Genomic DNA, 23,036 nt, shown 5'->3' with positions numbered 1-23,036 from the left:
ACTTATATAAACTCTAAAGAACTTCTACATTTCTAATATATCTTAACAACAGTCTGAAGACCATCGACCTAAACTCTTGACCTCTTTGATGGAGAAACTCAACGTAGCAGCTTTGGAAGCTGCACTAATTGTAAAAGAGTGCATACCAATACGAGAACAATCCTCTCTCAAATGGCACAAGGCTATTCTCATTACCGCCAATACCTAAGAAGCCTTAAAACGAGAGCTGTCTTGATGTCTAAAATCAAATTAAAAAGAAGCACCACCCACAGACTTTAAATCCTGCTAGGCTTTCATTGGACATAATGAACCGCATATTTTCCGAAGAGTAACATTTGCTCCTTTACCTGTTGTAAATGTATCTAGGACCCTAATTAAATATCCCTGATTCATGCCCTTATGTAGTTATAACAAAACATACCCTTATAAAGGCATAAGAATCATGTCCATATTTAGTCATAGCCAATGCAGTCCAAATACGGCAAGGCTACTCCCGTAGACTCCTAGAAAGTACAACGCGTTCTTTAAACAAACCAAGCCTCTAGCAGCCCGGGAATTCCCCCTGCTTTTGTTTTGATTTGCACAAGAACTCCTGGAGTCCAGAAAGAACTGTAAGTTCTTAGTGACGTCTTATGTCCAACCTTACGTCAAACCCGGCACCTTCCAGGTATAAATATACCAACGTTGCCTTAAGCAAACACACGGTGGTTTGGAGCAGAGCGGCTATTTACTTGCCCGACGCCCAGCTGATGCGAGTGCCGAAGGAAGCCGACCCTCCCATTTGACGCACTGAGAGAGACGCTGTCTTTTCTCCTGCCGAGAAATCCAGCCCCAGTGTTTCCAGTCACCCTGCGGGTTGCTGGGAGATTGAGTCCTGAGAGAGAGATACAAGACCTCCTTCATTCTAAAAACCAAGGTACGGAGCTGATTAAAACCTTAAGAGAATTCTTGATTCAGATTCTTGGCAAACACCAAATTAACTTAAACTGCAACTTACTTACTCCTTCCCACGTATTAGGCTTAGGTCAGGTACACCGGGGTAGGCGTATCTTAGAAGCACCTGTTCAGTACGTTTAGTCAATGTTTTTATGTATGTATATATTTTATCCGTTTTAAAGTATCATATGGCTCAGAAACCATATTAATGCTTTTACAGTATTATTTCATAACACTACTTTTACTGTACGCACTTTACTTCATGATACGTTTTGCAATTGTGGCAACTCACTTCTCTTACATGAGAAAGAAGACTGCTCAATAAATAACAACTTTTATTGAAACCGCCCGTCTCTCTATTTCTCTGCACTCTGGTGAAATTAAGTATGCACGATTGACTAAGCGAAATAGCTGTCTATTGTTTTCACACGACCCTGGAGATATTCTCTTTATTCTGAGGGAGCAAAGTTGTCATGTTTATGCGGTTGTCAGAAACTAATCCCTTCTTGTCTAATCAGGAAAGTTAACTCCTTCCTGAACATTCGAGAAAGTTTCTAGTGACCTCTGAGCTAGCTGGCAAACCTAATTAAGTCTAACATATTCAGCAGAGACCTAGATGACCTCAGTCCTACGTCTAAACTGCCGTTTATGTTATTCCAATGCGCAGAGCCTATTGGGAATATAGGAACTACACTACATGGCGCCCAACGTTTGGTAAGGCGATAATCTAACGCAAGGCACTAGAGTAACTCAGTCGTGCTTTTCACACAGACCCCTTTTCCCGTAAAAACTCCAAAAGACGTCTGGAGTGGGTAAAAGGTTAATATCCGCCGGAACTTAGTAGGAAGAGATTCCTATGTATTAATTTTTGGTTTAGTCAACGTTGAAGGATACAGTGTACCAAAATATTGTGCACCTAATCTTTGTTTCCTTGAAACTTGATCTGCAACAAAAAAACTTTCTGTCAGTAAAATGCCGGAAGGTGAAGAGGATAAAGAAAGAGATGCTTTGGCAACTCAACTGTTGTTAGATGACACAACTCTCCAACAGAATGACCCGAAGGCTATAATCATTCCAGTCAATGTAAGAAAAACTATAACTCTTAAACTTATAGAAAATGGACTATCACCAAGAGGTGGTACAGTCATATTTGTGGTAGAGGCCCATGAATATCGGCAGACAGAGGTATTCTATTCATGGATACATTTTCCAGCAGCACACGCTGTGACACAAGATTTCTACTATTACAAAATAGCGGAACCTCCGGATGAATACGCTCCTTTCGAGGACGTTGAAATTCCACTAACATACCAAGAGCACATGCTCTGGTTTAAAGGCGCCCTAAAATATCAAAATCACATCACCAGGCTCGGTCCACTAGGTAGACCAGGAGCCCCGTGGCCGGTTCTAGCCAGCTACACACCACATCCAGACATTGAAAAAATGTCAGACCGGGAACTTTTAGCTCAGCTAAAACTACTTATCAAAATACATAGACAATTGGTCCAATATGTCATGCGGACTTCAACAGTCCAACCAGCAATAAGAATTCCACAGACCACCCCTCACCAGGGGAACACAAATAAAATCACACCACAGAATATACAATCAGCCATTGGCAAAATACCCGCAAAACGGCAACAAATTCCATTCTGGTTAGCACAAAAAATCACTCAAATAGAGGCAGTATTTCCTGATACTACACCTCATGAGAAACACAGAATTCTGACTATCTGCCTTCCAATGGGGATCGCACCACATGTGGAGGACTGTGACACTTGGGGCACAGTCTTTGCTTCGATATACACAAAAACACATGGTGTTCCGTCTATGGCGGTTATACCAGACGTATTAGGACAGATTCAAAATGAATACGGTCCAGAACCTGCTTTAATTCTAGGTATGAAATTACTGAAAGACTTTAAGCAAGTCTTGGCTATATTACTAGCCAACATAAAAGGAGAAGCAGCATCTGTGGCAATCCGCCAGAAATGGAAAGAAACAGATATAGCAGAACAACCTTTCGAACTTGCCAGAATCATAGAAAAATCCTATGAAGAACTAGGTAGAGATAGTTTGGGTGGGAAACCACTGAAACCCCAACTAACTGAAAATCCTGAAAAAACCTTTATTGAAAATAATCTCAACACTCCAAAAAAGAGTTGGGAGGGTAATAAACAATCCACTCCCAGAGAAAAACGGTTTCAGTCCAGAGGAAGGTCTCCTCAACGGAGAGATAGATCTCCAGAACGAGGAGGCAAGTCTCCCCAGAGGGAGCCCTCTGAGAAAAGATACAACCTTAGAGATAGGGATAAATTGAGAAAACCTGACAGATATCAAGATATTGATACACGTCCCTCTCGATCTTTTCAGACTTCCTCACAGAAATCGGAAAGAAGAGGACGGTCAGAACACAAGGAAGAGCACGTCAAGTCCAAAGACAAAGAACCTGCTCATCAAAGTATAAAATTACAATTTCCAAAAAAGAAGGTAGCCAGTATTAAAATAAAACATGCCGAGGATACTGAGGACACAACTGAAAAACAGAGAGTGGGCCTAGACAATGCTAGACAGCGCAGTAGAAGTAACCATAGCTCGCAAGATCCTGATGAATCTTCTGGAGACAGTGGACACGAATGAATACATTCAAGTGGAAACTGCAGACACCAGAGTTAGCAAACCCCATAAATTATACGAAATAACATTGCGTGTAGAGGGGGACAAAACTAGGAAAGTAAAGGGTCTCTTTTGGGATAACCTTTCGAAAGGCTATGACATCCTGTTAGCTGAGAAAGACTGGCCACCAGAGGTTGTCAGGGAGTGCCCACATGGCGAAGAAATGATAATGCCTGCCTTCTCAAATCACATTCCAATTCATAAAAATACACATTTGCAAGAAAATGGGCAGTAGCCCAAGCCCCTGCATTATATAAAAATCATGTAGGATGGGATGAGGATTCTCCTCACCACAAAATCCAGTTAAAAAATCAACCAACTGCACAAAGGCAGTACCCAGTTAAGCAAGAAGCTAAAAAGCAAGTCAGGGAGATCTTAGATCAACTTGAATATCAGGGGGTGATTGAAACATGCACCTCACAAATGAACACTCCTTTGTTTCCTGTCTCCAAGCCAGACGATTCATATCGTCTAGTTTTGGACTACAGACACCTAAACTCCTGCTGCAAAACATTTGCAGTACAAAACTCACACAGTGCAGCACTAATGTATAACATCGTGCGCAAAAAATATAAAACGACATTAGATACCTCTAATGGAAAATATAGCACCTGAAAGCAGGTATTTGACCGCTTTCTCCTGTATGGGGGCGCAAAACCAATTCTGTCGACTCCCACAGGGATTCAAGAATAGCCCTGGATTATTCTCAGCAAGGGTAACAGAGTTACTACAAATATATGATGATGAGGCATTATCTTATGTCGACGACATCTATCTCACAGACGATGACCTGGAGACTCACTTAAAAAGAGTGAACACCATAATACTTGGGTTCGCAGCTGAAGGGTACAAATTCAACTTTAAAAAGTCACGAATTGCCCATTTAACTGTCCTGTTTTTAGGATATGAATTATCAAGTGAAGGCAAAAACCTAGCAGTACAAACGGGGGTGGTGATGGACGGAGCATCTGAATCAATCAAACACTCACACCCAGTCAAAAGATCTGGGTTTACTCCATCACCGTTCTTTAGCCCACTCTGGCACCCCAGTTCAGACATGGCTATATGCAAATCAGTCTGACCCTGTGCCTCATGGGAACAGTCCAGCCCGAACTGCCAAGCCATGTCTTCCCTGGACCGGAAACAAGCTTCAGAGGACCGGTTTCTGGCATTTCAGCCGTCTTCAGCCCGGCTTGCTTGAATCCAGTGGCAAAGTGAGCAAGGGACTCACGTCTGAGCATACCCTGCCACACTTATGGCGGCCAAAAGCGGTACAAAAGGGGGTGGTGATGGACGGAGCATCTGAATCAATCAAACACTCACACCCAGTCAAAAGATCTGGGTTTAATCCTTCACCGTTCTTTAGCCCACTCTGCCACCCAGTTCAGACATGGCTATATGCAAATCAGTCTGACCCTGTGCCTCATGGGAACAGTCCAGCCCGAACTGCCAAGCCATGTCTTCCCTGGACCGGAAACAAGCTTCCGAGGACCGGTTTCTGGCATTCCAGCTGTCTTCAGCCCGGCTTGCTTGAATCCAGTGGCAAAGTGAGCAAGGGACTCACGTCTGAGCATACCCTGCCACACTTATGGCGGCCAAAAGCGGTACAAAAGGGGGTGGTGATGGACGCTCCGTCCATCACCCCCCCCTTTTGTACTGCAAAAGCCTAGCAGACAACTTCTTAGAGAAGTGTGCTGTCCTCCAAGCACCAAAAACGCTGAAGAACTTGCAATCAATACTAGGTTTCCTGAATTTCGGAAGAACATACATTCTAAATTATGCAGAGAGGGTTAAACCTCTCTATGGATTAATAAAACCTGATTTCAAACCAATTAATTGGACTCAGAAACACACAGAAATTTTAAGATCATTACAAACAGACATGTTAACTAAAACAAAATTGCAAACACGCGAAAACGTACGCAACCTTGTAATCCGAGTCATCCGAGGAAGATGCGGATTCACGTACCTGACCTCTAATGAGGGAGAAACTGTACCAATAGCTTATAAATCACACTTGTACACACAAACTGAAATGAAATTCAGTTCAACTGAAAAAATTCTAACTGCAGTTCAAACTGCCGTAGCAAAAGAAAGAGCCCTAGCCCAGGGCAAGAGCATATCTGTTTTAACAGCAGTATCAGCCCTTGAGGCAGTAACAAGACCACGCATTCCAAATGCTGTGGCATTAGATCCCAAAATGGATACAATGGGAAAATTCTCTTGCTGCAGAAGACGTGAAACACGCTTATGACCCAAAAATGAAAAAACTAGAAGATCTAGAATACGAATATGAATATCCTCTGCCAATCGAAATTCTGCCTCTAGAACAGTACACCTGTGTAATCTACATGGACATTTTTGCACAATACTACGATGTGGATAAAAAATCCTACAATGCAGCGTGCGCGATTGTTAAAGGTCGCTGGCGCTTAGGTAAATTCAGACCGATAATACCAAAAACGGAATCACTCAGAAACTGTAAAGCTCAGCGAGCTGAAATAAGATCTTTAAAGATGGCGCTTGAAAATGCCTATCGCGAATTCCCGACACTAATAGTGTGTGATTCGCATTTCTGCTTCAGGTCTTACAATAATGACATGCAGACATGGATCAAAAACGGTTACAAAGATGACACAGGTGCCACAATAAAGCATAAAAAACTTTGGGAACAAGTAGTTCTTTTGCAGAAAGAACTACGAAAGACTCACGTGATACATACACTGAGTCATCAACGTGATGGCGTTCACGTTGCAGGGAATTCATTGGCTAACAGAGCCACAGCGGCAGCGGTTCAACCGGCTTCCGTAGCCACAAAAAAGCGTTCTAAAAAACACATAGATGGAGAAACCATGCTGGCAGTAAAAGCCTCATTAAAAGGCGATTATGCAGCATTACCTCTCAACTATCCACTCAGTAATACATACATAATAAATGCGAACTCTGTTCCTTTTGCTCAAATCCCTGGAGTGGGGGATAGAGTAATTCCAAACACGAACCGGATGGCTTACTTGATTCAAGAAGCACACCTGGGACAGGGTCTGAGGCAGCAAGAGATCTTGAAATCTCTAATAGAATTACAATCAGAATACTGGTGGCCGGGGAAGAGCTTGCAAATTTATAACTTTGCAAATGGATTGCCAGAACTGCAACAGAGATGGCAGTTGTGAACCGGACCAGACTATTGCCAGGACACCTTTATTATAAAGCATCAGGCTATCTATACGCAGAAATCCAGCCGGAGAAATGCGTTCCCATAATTATTAAGACTAGATTCACTTAAAATGTAGACCCCAGCGCTCGGCTGATGCCAGAACTGTTATTAAAGATTTGCGAGTCTTTATCGGCACATACGCAATTGGCATGCTACATTCTGACCAGGGTCCTGCGTTTAGCTCTCGGGCTTACAAGGAGGCCATGGCCAGCATGGGCATTGCATTGTGGTACTCTTCTCCCTTCCATACCTGAGGGAAATGCGGTAGTGGAAAGAAAAAACCGTGACATAAAGCAATCTATGACGGCGAGGGTATTAGGTTCGGGTGATGGGTGGGTCAAACATCTAACAAGTGTCCAACGTAGTCTTAACAATCCCGCCAAGAAATTCTATAAGAGGTATCACTCCTTACGAACTATTGTTCGGCACTAGAATGAAAATCCAGGACTTAGATTGTCAGACTTCAGTGGTGAAAGAAAAATCCTTTGATATCAAAGACCGTTTGGCTGTTTTACAGGACTTAAATGAAACAAGAAGAAGTCTAAGTAACATAAATCTAAACGACCACTGAAGAAAAACCACCTGTCCCAGCAAGACCTGTCTGGATTCCAAAGATTGGGGATCTAGTCAGAGAAAAGATCGCGGTGAAGAAGGAATTTGGGCCTTCTTACAGAAAAGCAGTACCTGTCTTAGCTGTCAGCGGAACAAGATCAGTAGTACTACCGCCCCTTGCTGGTAAAAAGGAGAACTGAGTTGTATCCATCGACCTGGTAAAACCACAATCATGTGGCCAATAATAAGTAGTAGGCCCAGTGGACTCCCAAGAAATAGCAGAAGACCAAATCTTGCTAAAATCCAAGAGGTTCAAACTGAGAGACTAATCACATTTGATAAACCTGCAGTAAATAAAAAAGGACTATGCAACAAAGCCATGGAACTTGTGCCTCTTGAAACCCAAATTGCAACAGTTCGTCAAGAAACACCTGTCTACAACAATGTAGCATCAGACTATGCTAATGAAACAAAGAAAGATCCAAAGACTAATGAAAATCCAGAAGCAATTCCAACAATTGACAGAACTGCATCTGGCTACTTCATCAATTTCGATGACTTTTCTGAAGATCCAAGCGAGCATGAAGAAACGCCAGCAACAAAAACTTTCAAAGACAAAGTGACTGAACTTTTTCACCAACTAAAAGAAACATATCTGATTTCACCATGGATTGAATTTTGGATTGTGTTAGGTGTACTTTTCCTCCTGCTTTGGCTCATAATGGTTTTATGTTTGGGTAGATTTATTGATGGAAAATATAGTACAATGGACACAGCAAGTCAGAACATCAACTTGGTCCTAAAGCCTCACACATCCCCTCACATCGAGAAAAGAGACCTGTCATCAGTGAACATCACAGCCAATCCAATACCCGGTGGGGTAGCATGGGACAAAACGGATTACAAAATCTATGGTCCGATTGAGCTCTTGAAATATCCACATCAGTTCAAGGTTTTATTAAGTGACTTTGTGACACCAAGTACTGTTTCTGATGATTGGGACTTTGAAAATATTAATAATATGATGTCAGATTTAGCAATGTCAGCAAAATTCACAGAACACGATTATTTGCAGGGTTCATCAAACTATGAAGAAATGTACTGTTTTAACCACTATGGTCATCACTATTTGCATAAATCTGCTAATCCTAGAAATGTTTTAACTTATAACCAATGGGAACATTGTCCAACTCCGCCAAAAAGGCAGCTCAAAAACATTCTATGAGAAATTCACATACTTCTCAGGGTTTAACAACAGTGATCCAGAAACGTTTTATTTTAAAATGTTAAATAAGACAGGAATGAAAACAATGTTGACAAATACTAAATTGATTTATTCTGAAAAATTTTATGATAAAATGTCTACATTTGGTTTTGAATTTTGGAAAAACAACATTGAGACAAAAACCATCTGAGGTACAAAAGACTGGCAGATACAAGGTCTAGAAGCAATATTTAGAGCCTGCATGATCCCAGAACAGATAATATTCCTGAATAACACCATTCAACATACAACCTGTCTTGGTTTAGCCAAGATAAAAGACTTAAACAAACCGTCTATTACAAAGCCCATACCTGATAGTAATAGCACTACAGATGTGGAGATAGAGGTATCCCATATTTTACACCAAAACAGAACAAATCCTGATTGGAAAACATGGTTGAACTGGCCCACAGACACAAATAACTGTCAAGATAGATTCCTGAACAAAATACAGGGGTTCAAACAAAACAGGCCAGACCCAAGATATTCCCAGAGACAACATCCAGGGATAGTTACAACATAAAGTGTAGGGAAATTATGCCTTGAATGGCTACAGAAGTCCACACTGCCAGAAATTAAGCAACACTTAACTTTACTTAAAGAAGGTGCTGACTTGCGGTATTTCATACTGGGACCTCGCAAACAGCGCCAAAAACGTTTCATATACACTGGGACATACGCTGCTTACAACGAAGCTTGGAAAGTGATGCAAATTGAAACTGCTGAAAAAATACGAGAAATTGATCGTATAAATTTGGAAAAATCACTTTCTGTAGTGGACAATGGGTTACCGACTCTGTCCTCCAGAATTTATTCACTGGACAGCATTGTATCATCTGCTATTGATATAATAGAGCAGGACTTGCTAATGTTACAACATGGTCAGTCCCAATTGCGTTCTACTATACAGCTAGGCTGGACGTTGCAAAACCTGCGTTCAGGCTACGTGCCATGGCGTCTAATCAACATAACGTCATTATTTTCTATCTTTAACCTTACTGATAAACAAATCAGTTTGGCAAAAAAAGGAGCAGACTATACGATTCTGAGCATTGAAAAACTTGAGAGATTACCATTGACAATGTCAGAGAGACCTGTCATTGAGTGGATAATACACGGAACAATTACAATTCCGATAACAACTTTCCAGTTTAAGTATTGCCAAAAATATATACCAGCAGGCCTGTATGAAAGGTTGGGTAAAGGATACATCAAATGTGATGGGGTTTTTATAAAGCGCAGGTTGCACTCCAAGGAGCATCTTTGCGCTGAAGAAGAGATTTAAGAACCCTGGTCGATATGGAGGGGAAAGGGGAAGTATCTAGACTAGGTTTTTACATTGCTGTTCGGAAAGAGTGAAGATCCAAGTTTTGAGGGCCTTTCTGAAGATTGCTTCTGTGGGGATTTGACGGAGATGAGAGGGGAGAAGGTTCCAGGCCTTGGAGCCTCGTACCGCCAGGGATTTTCCTCCTGTCATCTTAAGTCTGAATTTGGGAATGGTGAGAAGATTGGCCCCTTGAGACCTGAGGCATCGCGTGGGGCTGTAATGCTTGAACATTTTCAGTATGTAGTTGGGTCCCTTTCCATTGAAAGCCCTGAAAGTGATCAGTAGAATTTTGAAGAGCACCCTTTTGTAGATGGGCAGCCAGTGTAGGATGTTCATTGCTGCTGTGGCCGAGGTTCTCTTTTTCCATCCTAACACTAGTCTGGCTGCAGCATGCTGTACAATTTGTAATATGTGGCAGACTTCTTTGTTGGTCCCTGCATAAAGACTATTACAATAGTCGATGCGGGAGGTAATGAGTGCTACTGCGACCGTTTTCCTTGCGGAGATGGGAATTAGGTCGTAAAATTTCCTGAGCCCTTTAATAATTCCGAAGCAGGTCCCTGCTACGGCGGTGGCTTGCTGTTTGAGGCTCAGGGAGGGGTCAAATCTGATCCCTAGGTTACGGACTAAGGAGGCAGTACTTGGGGGGGCAATGGTGTCCTCAGGCCACCAGAATGTGGGGTTGAAGGTATTTCCTTTGCCGAAAGGTAGAATTTCAGTTTTCCCAGTATTGCACTTGAGATGATTTAGGTTCATCCATTTAAACATGGCGGTAAGGCAGTTTTGGAGCTTTGTTTCGGCTTCACAGTTGTCATTCTTCAACACCAGAATGAGCTGCGTGTCATCGGCGTATGCAATGGTATCTATACCAAAAGATGAGATGAGGGTGATAAGTGGCGCCATATATATATTGAAGAGTGTGGGGCTCAGGCAGGAGCCTTGGGGGACTCCGGAGCCTACTAACTTTTCTTCTGACCTGTACTGTCCTAAGACCACCACTTGTCTCCTATTTGCAAGGAAGCTTTTTATCCAGCTCAGTGCAGTTCCGGCAATTCCTGCCACAGCTAGACGGTCCAACAGAATGGTATGGGACACCGTGTCAAACGCCGCGGACAGGTCTAACAGAACCAGGACTGCTTTCTTTCCCTGATCTAGTGCTGCACGGAGGGTTTCAGAGGAGAAGATTAGGGCTGATTCTGTTGAATGGTGGGATCTGAAACCTGCTTGGTTGGGATGCCAGATGTTATTGGCTTCCAGGAAAGCAGTGAGTTGTTTATTGACAGCTTTCTCAGTAAGTTTGCAGAAAGCTGGCAGTAGGGAAATGGGACGGAGGTTTGTGAGGGTAGAAGGGTCCGGTAGTGTTTTTTTTTGCAAGGGTTTGACTGCTGCGAGTTTCCATTCTTTGGGGACCAGACCGTGGTTCAGTGAGGAATTTATGATGATATTAATGAGTGGGTTGGCAATCTCTATTAGTGAATGGAGCACCAACAGCAGGGGTCGAAGGGGGATCCTGATTTAATTTTGAGGATTTCTATCTGAGATTCTTCTTGGCTTACAGGTTGAAAAGAGGTCAGGGTATGAGTTATTAAGCTGGAATTGATTGCCTTGCTCTCCTCATGGTTATGAGGTTGCGGGAACTCTTTGATCAGCGTTAAGATTTTACCCTCAAAGAAGTCTGTAATGGTGTTGCAGAGGGTCTGTGAGGGGGGATGTCTTTCTGCATGGTTTTAGGGTGAGTGAATGTATTTACAATGTTGAAGATTTCTTTTTGCTTGTTATTGCTTTTATTGATGGCTTCCGTATAGTATTCTCTTTTGGCTGTTTTGATCAAGCCATGATATTGGCGACGGGCGATTTTATACATGTCTTGGTCAAGGTCTGTATAGTTAAGTCGCCACTTCTGTTCGAGGGCCCTAACCTTCTTTTGTTCCTCTTTTAGGGTGGGAGAGAACCACGGGCGGTGGGTCTCTGTTTTCTCCTGGTCCTCAGACAGGGAGGTATAGACTCCTGGCCCTTAATGAGTGTGTTGATCCATTCCCTAAAGGCCTGGCTGTCTTTGTCAGGAGCTCCTGACGGAGTGGGTCTAGACTTGTCTGCTCTTGTCAGGAAGTCTGATTGCCTAATCAGATCTTTCCAACAGGGTACTACCATGGCAGGCCCTGGGGAAACATTTTCGTTTTTTTGGTCCGAGAGTGGAATATCACTGGGAATTCGAACGGGATATAGCTATGGTCTGTCCAGGTTACTATTTGTGGAGTGTCTACCTTGAGTACTTCGATATTGGAGCAGATACAGTCAAGTATATGTCCCGTCTTGTGTGTGACGGAGGTGGTAAGAATTTTTAGGCCAAGTACATTCATAGTATCAGTGAAGCAGATTGTAGCCTGATCTGAGTGAGCATCTAGATGTATGTTGGCATCTCCCAGGATGGTAAAATTGGCTGATTTGAGGGCTAGGTTGCCTACAGCTTCACCGATGCTGTTCATGAAGTCAGTGTGTGTACCAGGTGGTCGGTAAATCAAAGCCCCTGAGAAAGTGAAGGAGTCGTGCATTTTTATCGCAAAACCAACATTTTCTGCCCCTTTAAGGCCTGGTATGGTGAAAGTTTGGCAGTTCAGGGTGTCACGGTAGGCAATAGCAATCACTCCACCCCTCTGAATAGGTCTATCCTCTCTGGAGATTAAGTATCCTGGGGGGAGGGAGTTTGTTATATCAGGGTTACTATTGGGTGTCAACCAAGTTTCCGTCATAAAGAGGCAATCTAGCTTCTTTTCCATTATTAGATCAAAGATATGTGCATCGTGCTTTCCCATGGACCTGACGTTAATCAGTCCGCACCGTAGGTTCCTTACCTGTATTGGTGGCTGATTTCTCGCTTGATTGTTGGGGCCAAGGCTGTGTCTGCAGAGTCTACAGCTCCAGGACCCTATCCAGGTCATCATGTCCAGTGGTTGAGTGCAGGACGATGGGTCTGGTTTAAGTTTTAGTAGAGCTTCTCTTGTTTACCTAATTTTTTGACCAGAGGGGGTGGCACTAGGCACGGGCGAGGCGCGGACGGACGCAGACGGGCTTGCCTTTGGCGCACAGGCGGCGCGCCCGCTGCGCGCTTCCGCTGCGCATTTGAGGGGGGCACATTGTTAAGTGAAAGGGGAGGGGGCGTGGCCTACGTCTGTGGGCGTGTCCTGTGATCGGGCGGAGAATGGCGGCAAGAACTCCGATCCGCGGCAGCCCTTAGATCGGCAGCACAGGGAGTTCTGGTCAGGTGAGGTGGGGGGAGTGCTCAGGGGGAAAGTGCAACAGTGCAGAGTACAGTTTTGTTTTTAAAAGCAGTTTTTAAGATCAAATTGTTAAAATATGCGAACGAGCTCCCGGCTATCTCGCCTCAGGAGTGGTAAATCTCTACTGCGGGCTGGTGTTCAGCTCGCTATTAAGTGGGTTCGCGGAGGGGGCGTGGCCTACGTCCGTGGGCGTGGCCTGTGATCAGGCGGAGAATGGCGGCAAGAACTCCGACCCGCGGCAGCCCTTAGATCGGCAGCGCGGGGAGTTCTGATCAGGTGAGGTGGGGGGGAGTGCTCAGGGGGAAAGTGCCACAGATCAAAATACAGTTTTGTTTTTAAAAGCAGTTTTTAAGATCAAATTGTTAAAATATGCGAACGAGCTCCCGGCTATCTCGCCTCAGGAGTGGTAAATCTCTACTGCGGGCTTGGGTTCAGCTCGCTATTAAGTGGGTTCGCGGAGGGGGCGTGGCCTACATCCATGGGCGTGGCCTGTGATCGGGCGGAGAATGGCGGCAAGAACTCTGATCCGCGGCAGCCCTTAGATCGGCAGCGCGGGGAGTTCTGATCAGGTGAGGTGGGGGGAGTGCTCAGGGGGAAAGTGCAACAGTGCAGAATACAGTTTTGTTTTTAAAAGCAGTTTTTAAGATCAAATTGTTAAAATATGCGAACGAGCTCCCGGCTATCTCGCCTCAGGAGTGGTAAATCTCTACTGCGGGCTTGTGTTCAGCAAATCAACCTGGAACTTACCTTACACACATAAATGTTATAGTGAAGGGAAAAAAGAGGTATTCCTTAGTGGTAACAATTGTAAAAAAATCACTAAGCGGTACACTTCTGTGTCAAGGTATTAACTTGCATGGAGCCTGCGAAGGTTCACAAATAACCTTTCATGTCACCTGCATGGCACTCCTGCAACACACATAGAGCCTTTTTTCAGACAGCTTTCCAATGGCAGCTACGTTCTAATAAGTGACCACAGCTGTTGTGGCATGATGCCAGGAAAAGCCTATCTCGTAACCGTTACTTCCAGGGTTATTTGCTGTATGCAAGTATTGTATCCAAACAGCAATCCAGACATGGAGGCGGCAATATCGCCTTCTTTGAATATCTCTTCTATTCGAATTGATACTTTAAGCAGAATGAAGTCTATTCTTTTACAGACAACTGTGCCTTTAACCTCGTCCAAAGAGACGTATGATCTGCAAGTTGCAAGGACAGCAGCAGAGATACATACCCTATTAACGACAAATTGCCCCGTCCATTTCGTAGAAATGTTAGGTCAAATCTTAAACATGTCTGATACCAGTGGCATCGCACATGTATTTAAGACAATTTTTTCGGTGCTGTTAGCACCCTTTGAAAGAGTTCTGGGCATTTTCCCGAATTTTGTGCATTCGTTATTCGGCGGCCTTCCTCTTCTTTTGGGACTCGTAGCAGGAATTTTATTTTTGATCCTTCTGCTCCGATATGGCAAGCCAAGCCACAGAAAAAACTTCAGCTACGGTGGAAGAAACGATCCTAGCAATACGCTACCGAGACCGAATCACTAGAGTCCTCGGATTTGCCCGACTAAGAGATCTGAATACAACTTGGTTTCTTAAACTTTCTTTCATTCAGACCAATCTGGCAAGATTGCATCTTACCTGTGCTTCGATGTCTGCTATGCGGAGAAGAATGCGTGTTGGACGTCTGTCTTACACTACCATCAGCAGTACCTATGGATATCGATACTTTGCTTGGTTCGGTAACGGCTCATGCAACGTGTTGTCCCCAGCGGCTACCTATTCTGATGACGGCATTCGTTGAGACTTCACCATTACGATTAGGTGGCGGTGAAGTACGAGATGAAAGCAGCACCACACAGGTACAACCATCTGTGAGCATTGCTGATCCCGACATCCATGATGGCAATGATTATTTCATATGCACTATTGCAGCTTTTTCGAACTTGGTCGAACTTTCACCGACTGTTGTAGACCAATTTTTCGCAAGCCTCTCTGATATGATGTTCTCTCCTAACAACGAGAATAACTTTTAAAAACAATGAGCACACAGCGTTCCCTGAACTCTGAATTCGGCCTTCAGTTTTTGATAAACAACCCTACTAAAAACAATTGGAACTATTTTTTCCCCTGAAAGCGAAATAATTTTTTCCACTTCCAAAATATTTACCTTTTTTCTGGCCCATGGTACTCTGCTTAAAGTAGAACTATTCTTAGAGAACAGAACTTCTATTTTTAGGAACTCTAGAGACAATATTTTACCTCAGCCTCTAGCACATGTACAGTATTGTATAAATATGTGATGAAATGGTCTCGACCTTCTTTTCTGTATTAAGAGCCATTTCATAAATGTAATTTTCGCAATTCATTCAGCCAATATTTATATACGCTTTATCTGAATGATACCACTGCTTGAAAAGCGTACAGTATAAATACTCATTTCCGTGTATATACCATACACCATTTTCAAATGCATTTATGTATTTTGGGGTGGGTTGGAAAACACACATGCATCATTATATGTTTAGTATTGCTTAGTATTTAGTAATGATGGACATTAAACGTGGAGTGGGTGTTGTGAATGTATCTAGGACCCTAATTAAATATCCCCGATTCATGCCCTTATGTGTTTATAACAAAACATACCCTTATAAAGGCATAAGAATCATGTCCATATTTAGTCATAGCCAATGCAGTCCAAATACGGCAAGGCTACTCCCATAGACTCTTAGAAAGTACAACGCGTTCTTCAAACAAACCAAGCCTCTAGCAGCCCGGGAATTCCCCCTGCTTTTGTTTTGATTTGCACAAGAACTCCTGGAGTCCAGAAAGAACTGTAAGTTCTTAGTGACGTCTTATGTCCAACCTTACGTCAAACCCGGCACCTTCCAGGTATAAATGTACCAATGTTGCCTTAAGCAAACACACGGTGGTTTGGAGCAGAGCGGCTTTCTACTTGCCCAACGCCCAGCTGATGCGAGTGCCGAAGGAAGCCGACCCTCCCATTTGAAGCACAGAGAGAGACGCTGTCTTTTCTCCTGCCGAGAAATCCAGCCCCAGTGTTTCCAGTCACCCTTGCGGGTTGATGGGAGATCGAGTCCTGAGAAAGAGATACAAGACCTCCTTCACTCTAAAAACCAAGGTACGGAGCTGATTAAAACCTTAAGAGAATTCTTGATTCAGATTCTTGGCAAAAACCAAATTAACTTAAACTGCAACTTACTTACTCCTTCCCACGTATAAGGCTTAGGTCAGGTACACCGGGGTAGGCGTATCTTAGAAACACCAGTTGAGTACGTTTAGTCAATGTTTTTATGTATGTATATATTTTATCCGTTTTAAAGTATCATATGGCTCAGAAACCATATTAATGCTTTTACAGTATTATTTCATAATACTACTTTTACTGTACGCACTTTACTTCATGATAAGTATTGCAATTGTGGCAACTCACTTCTCTTGCATGAGAAAGAAGACTGCTCAATAAATAACAACTTTTATTGAAAACTCCCGTCACTCTATTTCTCTGCACTCTGGTGAAATTAAGTACGCACGATTGACTGAGTGAAATAGCTGTCTATTGTTTTCACACGACTCTGGAGATATACTCTTTATTCTGAGGGAGCAAAGTTGTCATGTTTATGCGGTTGTCAGAAACTAATCCCTTCTTGTCTAATCAGGAAAGTTAACTCCTTCCTGAACATTCGAGAAAGTTTCTAGTGACCTCTGAGCTAGCTGGCAAACCTAATTAAGTCTGACATATTCAGTAGAGACCTAGATGACCTCAGTCCTACGTCTAAACTGCCATTTATGTTATTCCAATGCGCAGAGCCTATTGGGAATATAGGAACTACACTACATATCTACCTGATCCATTTTGGATTTCCCCAGGAAACCCCAGAAAAATCCTTGTTGCTTCCTTGGCAGTAACCACATTTCTAACTTTGAGATCATCATTAAGACCTTTACCTAACAGCTCTGAAATTCTAAAAGCTCCAAAAAACAATCAACTCATGCATAGTTTAAATAATAAATATTCAAAATGGGAAAAACACATGACAGGTAAGTTCTTTATTATGGCACATAACATATTCAATGATACAGGCTCTCTGACACGCTGACCTCTCTTCTTCTCTTTTGCTCAACCTTGCAAAAGTCGCCTCCCCATCTCACCTGCAGATAGCTCATTACCCCAGAAACAATTTCCATAAAAATTCAGGCCTGCCAATTTTCCAGCAATCGTAGTGGCTGAAATGTTTCTTTCTATGTTAGCCATAATGAAATGTAGCACATCCTCTCTATGCCTCCTTTAAACCTTTTAAACTATGTGTCTTATAAGCTACACCTGACTCCAAAAATTCTAACCATGCTATTCTTTAAGCTACTGAGTTTTTCGCAGACCTGCTCCTGGCGTCAAACCACAGAATTTCTGCCACTGGAAATGATATAATGCCTCTGCGATATTGTTATCTGCTCCTGGTACATGTTTAGCTTTAAAAATTATGTTATACATCAGACAACCTACCTTAAATATTTGTAACAATTGCAGTAGAGGTTTCTCTTTAGCTTTCTGATCATTGATTAAATTACCACAGTCTTATTGTCAACGTAAATGATGACCGTCTTTTTTGCCAGTTTAGTACCCCATAAAGCTAAGGCTACTAACAAAGGAAAACATTTAAAAAAGGCTATACTTCTCCCTTCAGAAATCCATCTCTATGGCCATTTCTCAGCGCACCACCTGCCTTCGCAAAAGAGCCAATAACCATTAGCTCCTGCAGCGTCTGAAAAAATGTGTATCAACCATAAAAATTCCTCATCCAGTGACCACATATTGACTCCATTGAATGCTCTCAAAAACATTAGCCAAACGTCAAAATCAGCCCTCATTGCTGCTGAAATCCTAATCTTGGGATGTGGCAGGGTGGCCCCGGACATAGCAAACCCTAGCCTTCTACAAAAGGCTCTACCGGCTTTTACCAGACGGCAAGCAAAATTCAGATGCCCTATTAGACATTGAGTTTGATTCAAAGTTAATTTAGGAGATAATTTGGCTTGTTCTAACAGTTTGATAATTTCCTGTACTTTCTTGTCCGGTAATCTTGCCTCCATTTTAACAGTGTCTAACTCAATGCCAGGAAAAACTAACCAGGTTGAAGGGGATGTATGACATTACAACGCATGCTTTTACATCGCATGCTTTTACAACACGGTTTTTACAACGCATAGTGCTTTTAGGTGCTGGATAGTGAATTGTTTAATTTACTATTCCAACTCCAGTCCCCGTGGATAGTAGGGAAGGTGTTGGATAGTACATTAAACATATTCCCTATCCTAGAGCGCCCCCCAGCGCAATGCGTTGTAATGGTTTGCGTTGTAAAAGTTGCGTTGTAAAGGCACTGCGTGGTAAAAGTTGCGTTGTAAAGGTTGTTTACCGGTTGAAGGTCCTTCTGTCTTCTCAGCCGCTAAGGGCATGCCAAGTTCCTTAGAAAACAACTCAAATTGACAAAGGGCCCTCTCACACTCTTGTGTACCAGCTGAACCAATGAACAAAAAATCGTCTAAATAATGAGTGACGTTAACATATCCTGATCTGTAAGAAAAACACAACTGCAAAAAAGTACTAAAGGCCTCAAAAGATTGCAAGAAATGGCACATCCCATGGGTAGTACTTTCTCCACAAAAACCTGATCTTCAAAATGAATGCCTAGCGATGCCAAATCTAAAGGGTGAACTGGTAACAGCCTAGAAGCTGATTTAATATCGCACTTAGCCAATTGTGCTTTTGTGCCCACTTTCTGATCAAACCCAAGGCTATGTCTATTGATGCAAACTGTACCATGGTATCATCCTTTAATATAAAATAATTTACCGAACAATCTTGAGGCCAGGAGAGGTGTTGAATCATTTGAAATTCATCCATTGTTTTCTTAGGTATTACTCCTAAAGGAGACACTATGAGATTAGATAAAGACCACGAAGAAAAAGGACCCGTCATTCTTCCTTCCAAAACTTCTGTAAATAACTTTTGTTTTACCACTTGTGGATATTCATTTGCTGACTTAAGATTCTTTGCAAATCTACGACATCTAGGGCCCTGGTAGCCTAATCTGTAACCTTCTTTAAATCCCCACTGCAGCCTTGCTGCCTCTTCCCTGTTGGTGTAAAACTTTAGCGAAAAATATAAACTTTCTACACCAATTAGTGTATAAACCCTTGTAACCAGGCTGAAATGTGCTGCCTCTCCCCCTGCCTTGACCAAAACCTCCCCAGTTTGCTTGGTCCCCGAAACATTGCAATATGGAATGTTTCCTTCCACATTTCGAACACTCGTGTTTGTACCTGCAAGAGTTCTTTTGACAATAACCTTAGCAAGAAAAGGGTGATGTGTTACTGCTAAGCCACTTGCAGTGTGCATCGTAGGCGGGGGGTCTTTGAGGGTACATCCACTGCACCCATAACTCATTATCCACTTCCACCCAAGGTTTTTCTGGGAGAAGAACCAAAGGAGCTCGAAATTCCCCATCATAATGTAGCCAAACAAATCCCCCAAATTCCATGTGTGCTTTCCTAATAGTGTCAATGTATTTTAAGATGGCTACTGCTCTTTCAGGACATTTTTCACAATAGACACTCACAAATATTAAAAATGCTGATATCCAAGTATCAATCGTTGTTAGCACCCTAAGGGCCAAATGTAGGTCGCCAATTACCGGTCAGTAACGGCTGATTTCGGGCGTTACCGACCGGTAATTGGTTTTTGAGATGTAGGGGGCCCGGATTTTACAGAATCTGTAAATTTACCGATTCGGTAAATTTACAGATTCAGTAAAATACCGACTCGGTATATTTACCGAATCGGTAATTCCAGATGTATGTGGCACTTAAAATAGTGCCACAGGCCCTTTAGAATTCGTTATTTACCATGAAACACTATCTCATGGAAAATAACGAATTCCTGTGTACATGCACATCTGTGCAAGTACACCTGTGCCATGTGGCACACATACATGTCCTAAGGGCATGTATGTGTGTCACATTGCACACAAGCCAGAATCAGGGGTGCAACAGGGTGTCAAAGTGACACCCTGTCCCCCTTGTAAATTCGGTAATTTTACCGAATCGGTATTTACCGATTCTGTAATTGACATTGATTCCTATGGGCCTCAAGGCCCATAGGAATCAATGGCAATTACCGAATCGGTAAATACCGATTCGGTAATTACCGAATCTTACCGATTCGGTAATTGATTCGGTAAATATACCTACATCCCGATTGCCAGTTCTTAAATACCGAATCGGTATGATTCGGTATTTAAGAATCGGTAATCGGGGATTACATACATCTGGCCCTAAGTCTTTTTGCTAACTCCCATGCTTCTTCCCTCGACCCCTCATTTGATTGGATCTCTCTGTGAAGCAGTTTAAATACAACCACAAATTCGCCCGTCCATATTTTATCTTTAGTCACTTTATTCAAATTTGCACCTAATGGCATAGAAAGCCCCATATAAGGCACACATTTTAAACCTTCATTTCTAGATCTCTCTTCTTTTTCTGTTTCATTTTTCTCAGTACCTCCCACAGATCTGGTTAGTTCATCATTAAACCCACCTACTTCGTCATCCTGTATAGATTTACATTCTTTACTTAACTTGGATAGCTCAACGTCTTCTGAAAAACACTCCGTCCCCACATTTTTATCCACTAATTTAAGATATGACATTTTGCTTCTCTTATAGCATACGCTACTAGTATTCAAATACCTTGGCCCATGGCTCTCACCTGTTCCTAGTGTGTTGCCCATATCCAGCGATGATCTTTTCGTTGTCTCCCCATCTTGACATCTTTTTCCCCCGTTGTGTCTGAACCAAGACTCCCCGTTCTCCTTATCCTGTAAAATATGATTTTTGGACAAACATTTAGAAACCTCCCCCCCTGCTCCACCCTGTTACCCACAACAAAAACACTCTCATCAACATCATCAAAAATGTTCCCATCCGCCAATTCTTCAATATCATCCTCATAATCTACCACCCCTTTCAACTGCACATCCTTATTAATCACACTCACGCCCGGGCATTCACCATCCCCAACTCCACCATCAAATGACCTCCAATCAATTGTTCTTGAAGACTGAGAAGCACATTTCTGATCCCACAAAGTCGGGAGGATTGCATCAAAATCATCCCTCTCTTCAGACTGGTGACAACAGGACGCTTGCGACCTGTCCAGAAATTACTTGTTGTACCTTGCACCTTTATGCAGTATTTTCCCATCGTGGTTCTGCAAGGTGCTGAAACTTGCAGACTCTGGAACTTCTTCGTCCCTTAAATGTATTAATTCTGTTTCTCTATCCACATCACTAGGCACCCAAATCCATTTCCCACCTATCACTGCTGTGTTAATACGTTTTACAAGAGCTGCGTCTTTTTTGACTTGAACATTATACTTCAATTGGCTATTTACCCTATTTTGATTATTTATCATTTTTACCTGGTCTGACGATTTGGCACTCTCTTCAACTTTTGATAATAAAACAGGAGAATGCATTGTATGTACTACGTTGTCACCTGTTACACTCCACACTATTGGAGATAAAGAACTCTCCCCAATGTTTACAGAAGTCTCACTGCCCTTAAAATGTAACATCTCTTTAAATATGGGAATGCCTGGTTTATTAGAAACTGTCATTTCTGAATCATTTAATCTTCCAAAAGATCTCCCTTCTGTTGTTAGCCCACTAGGGGGTGATAAAGAGCTCTCACGTGTCACCTTGGCCTCCCCTTTAATTCCTTTTGCTCCTTAAGGAGCTTAACACAGCCAGACCTATAAGGCTGCAACGTGTATGACCACTCTCTCGCCTCACAGACGAAAAGGAACCGAGCACTGAGGAGGTAATGGAAGCCTCTCCTGTACCATTTTCTAAACCTTTATTACGCGCTCTGGGGACAGCTTTAATAATCCTGGGGGAATTATCAACCGACGAGCAAGCCAAAACGGCAGCTGTTACACCATCAGCAGCTACCCGCCTCGGCTGCTCCATTCCCACCCAAGTCTGTGACAGAACCCTAGGCTGTAATAAAGCCTCCCATCTGGCATCGCAGAGGGGTTTCAAGGCTTCTCTAACGGTTGCCAGTGATTCAGCCATACATAAAGTTGGATTACTTTGAAAAACAACAGCATATTCTATTAGACCAGCTCCCTACCTCACAGCCTGAGCCTGAATAACTAACGGCGGTCGCCAACCGTCAGTCGCCTGCGAGCAGCCAATGACTGCACACCTGTCCAGTGGAATGTTCCACTTGCCCAAAGCTGCCCGGGGGTGGACATTCTGGGCTCATTTATGAAAAGTGACGCACTGCTGCGTGAAAACAGTGATGCGTCACTTTTCACTGCCCCCTCCTTGTGACACCAATGATGCGTCATATTTACAGTATGACGCATCATGGCGCAAGGAGTTACAGATACGTCAGTATTTCTGACGTATCTGTATGGCGCAAAAGTGACGCATTGCTGGAGCGTGACACAAAAGTGACGCAACTCCAGCAATGTGTCCTTTCACATGAGGCAAGCCCCATGTGAAAGGGCCTGCGTCAGTCTTACGCCTGCTGTGAGGCAGGCGTAAGAAATTGACGCATTTGTGTCTTAGAAGTGACGCAGTGAAATCTTATAGATTTCACTGCGTCACTTCTAGGACCCTTTCATGCGTCAGAACGCCCCCCATGCATACATTACACCTGGCGTAGGTATAATGTAGCGCAGGGGTTTACAAAGTGACACATCT

At 42.9% G+C, this 23,036-nt stretch overlaps 1 long non-coding RNA gene across 1 annotated transcript in view; it reads right to left on the bottom strand.

Annotated features, from left to right (window-relative positions):
• LOC144754691 (uncharacterized) overlaps window positions 1-22,530 on the bottom strand; it is a 220,140-nt gene extending 197,610 nt beyond the window's left edge. Inside the window, exons 1-2 of the long non-coding RNA XR_013594757.1 lie at window positions 22,459-22,530; window positions 21,035-21,143 (exon numbers count right to left, since the gene is read on the bottom strand). This is a non-coding gene — a long non-coding RNA (uncharacterized LOC144754691). The remainder of the gene's footprint in view (window positions 1-21,034; window positions 21,144-22,458) is intronic.
• Window positions 22,531-23,036: the final 506 nt, after the last annotated feature.

This window comes from Lissotriton helveticus, chromosome 5_1 (genome assembly GCF_964261635.1).
Source record: "Lissotriton helveticus chromosome 5_1, aLisHel1.1, whole genome shotgun sequence".
Taxonomy (NCBI): domain Eukaryota; kingdom Metazoa; phylum Chordata; class Amphibia; order Caudata; family Salamandridae; genus Lissotriton; species Lissotriton helveticus.
This window is presented reverse-complemented; position numbering and strand designations above follow the sequence as displayed.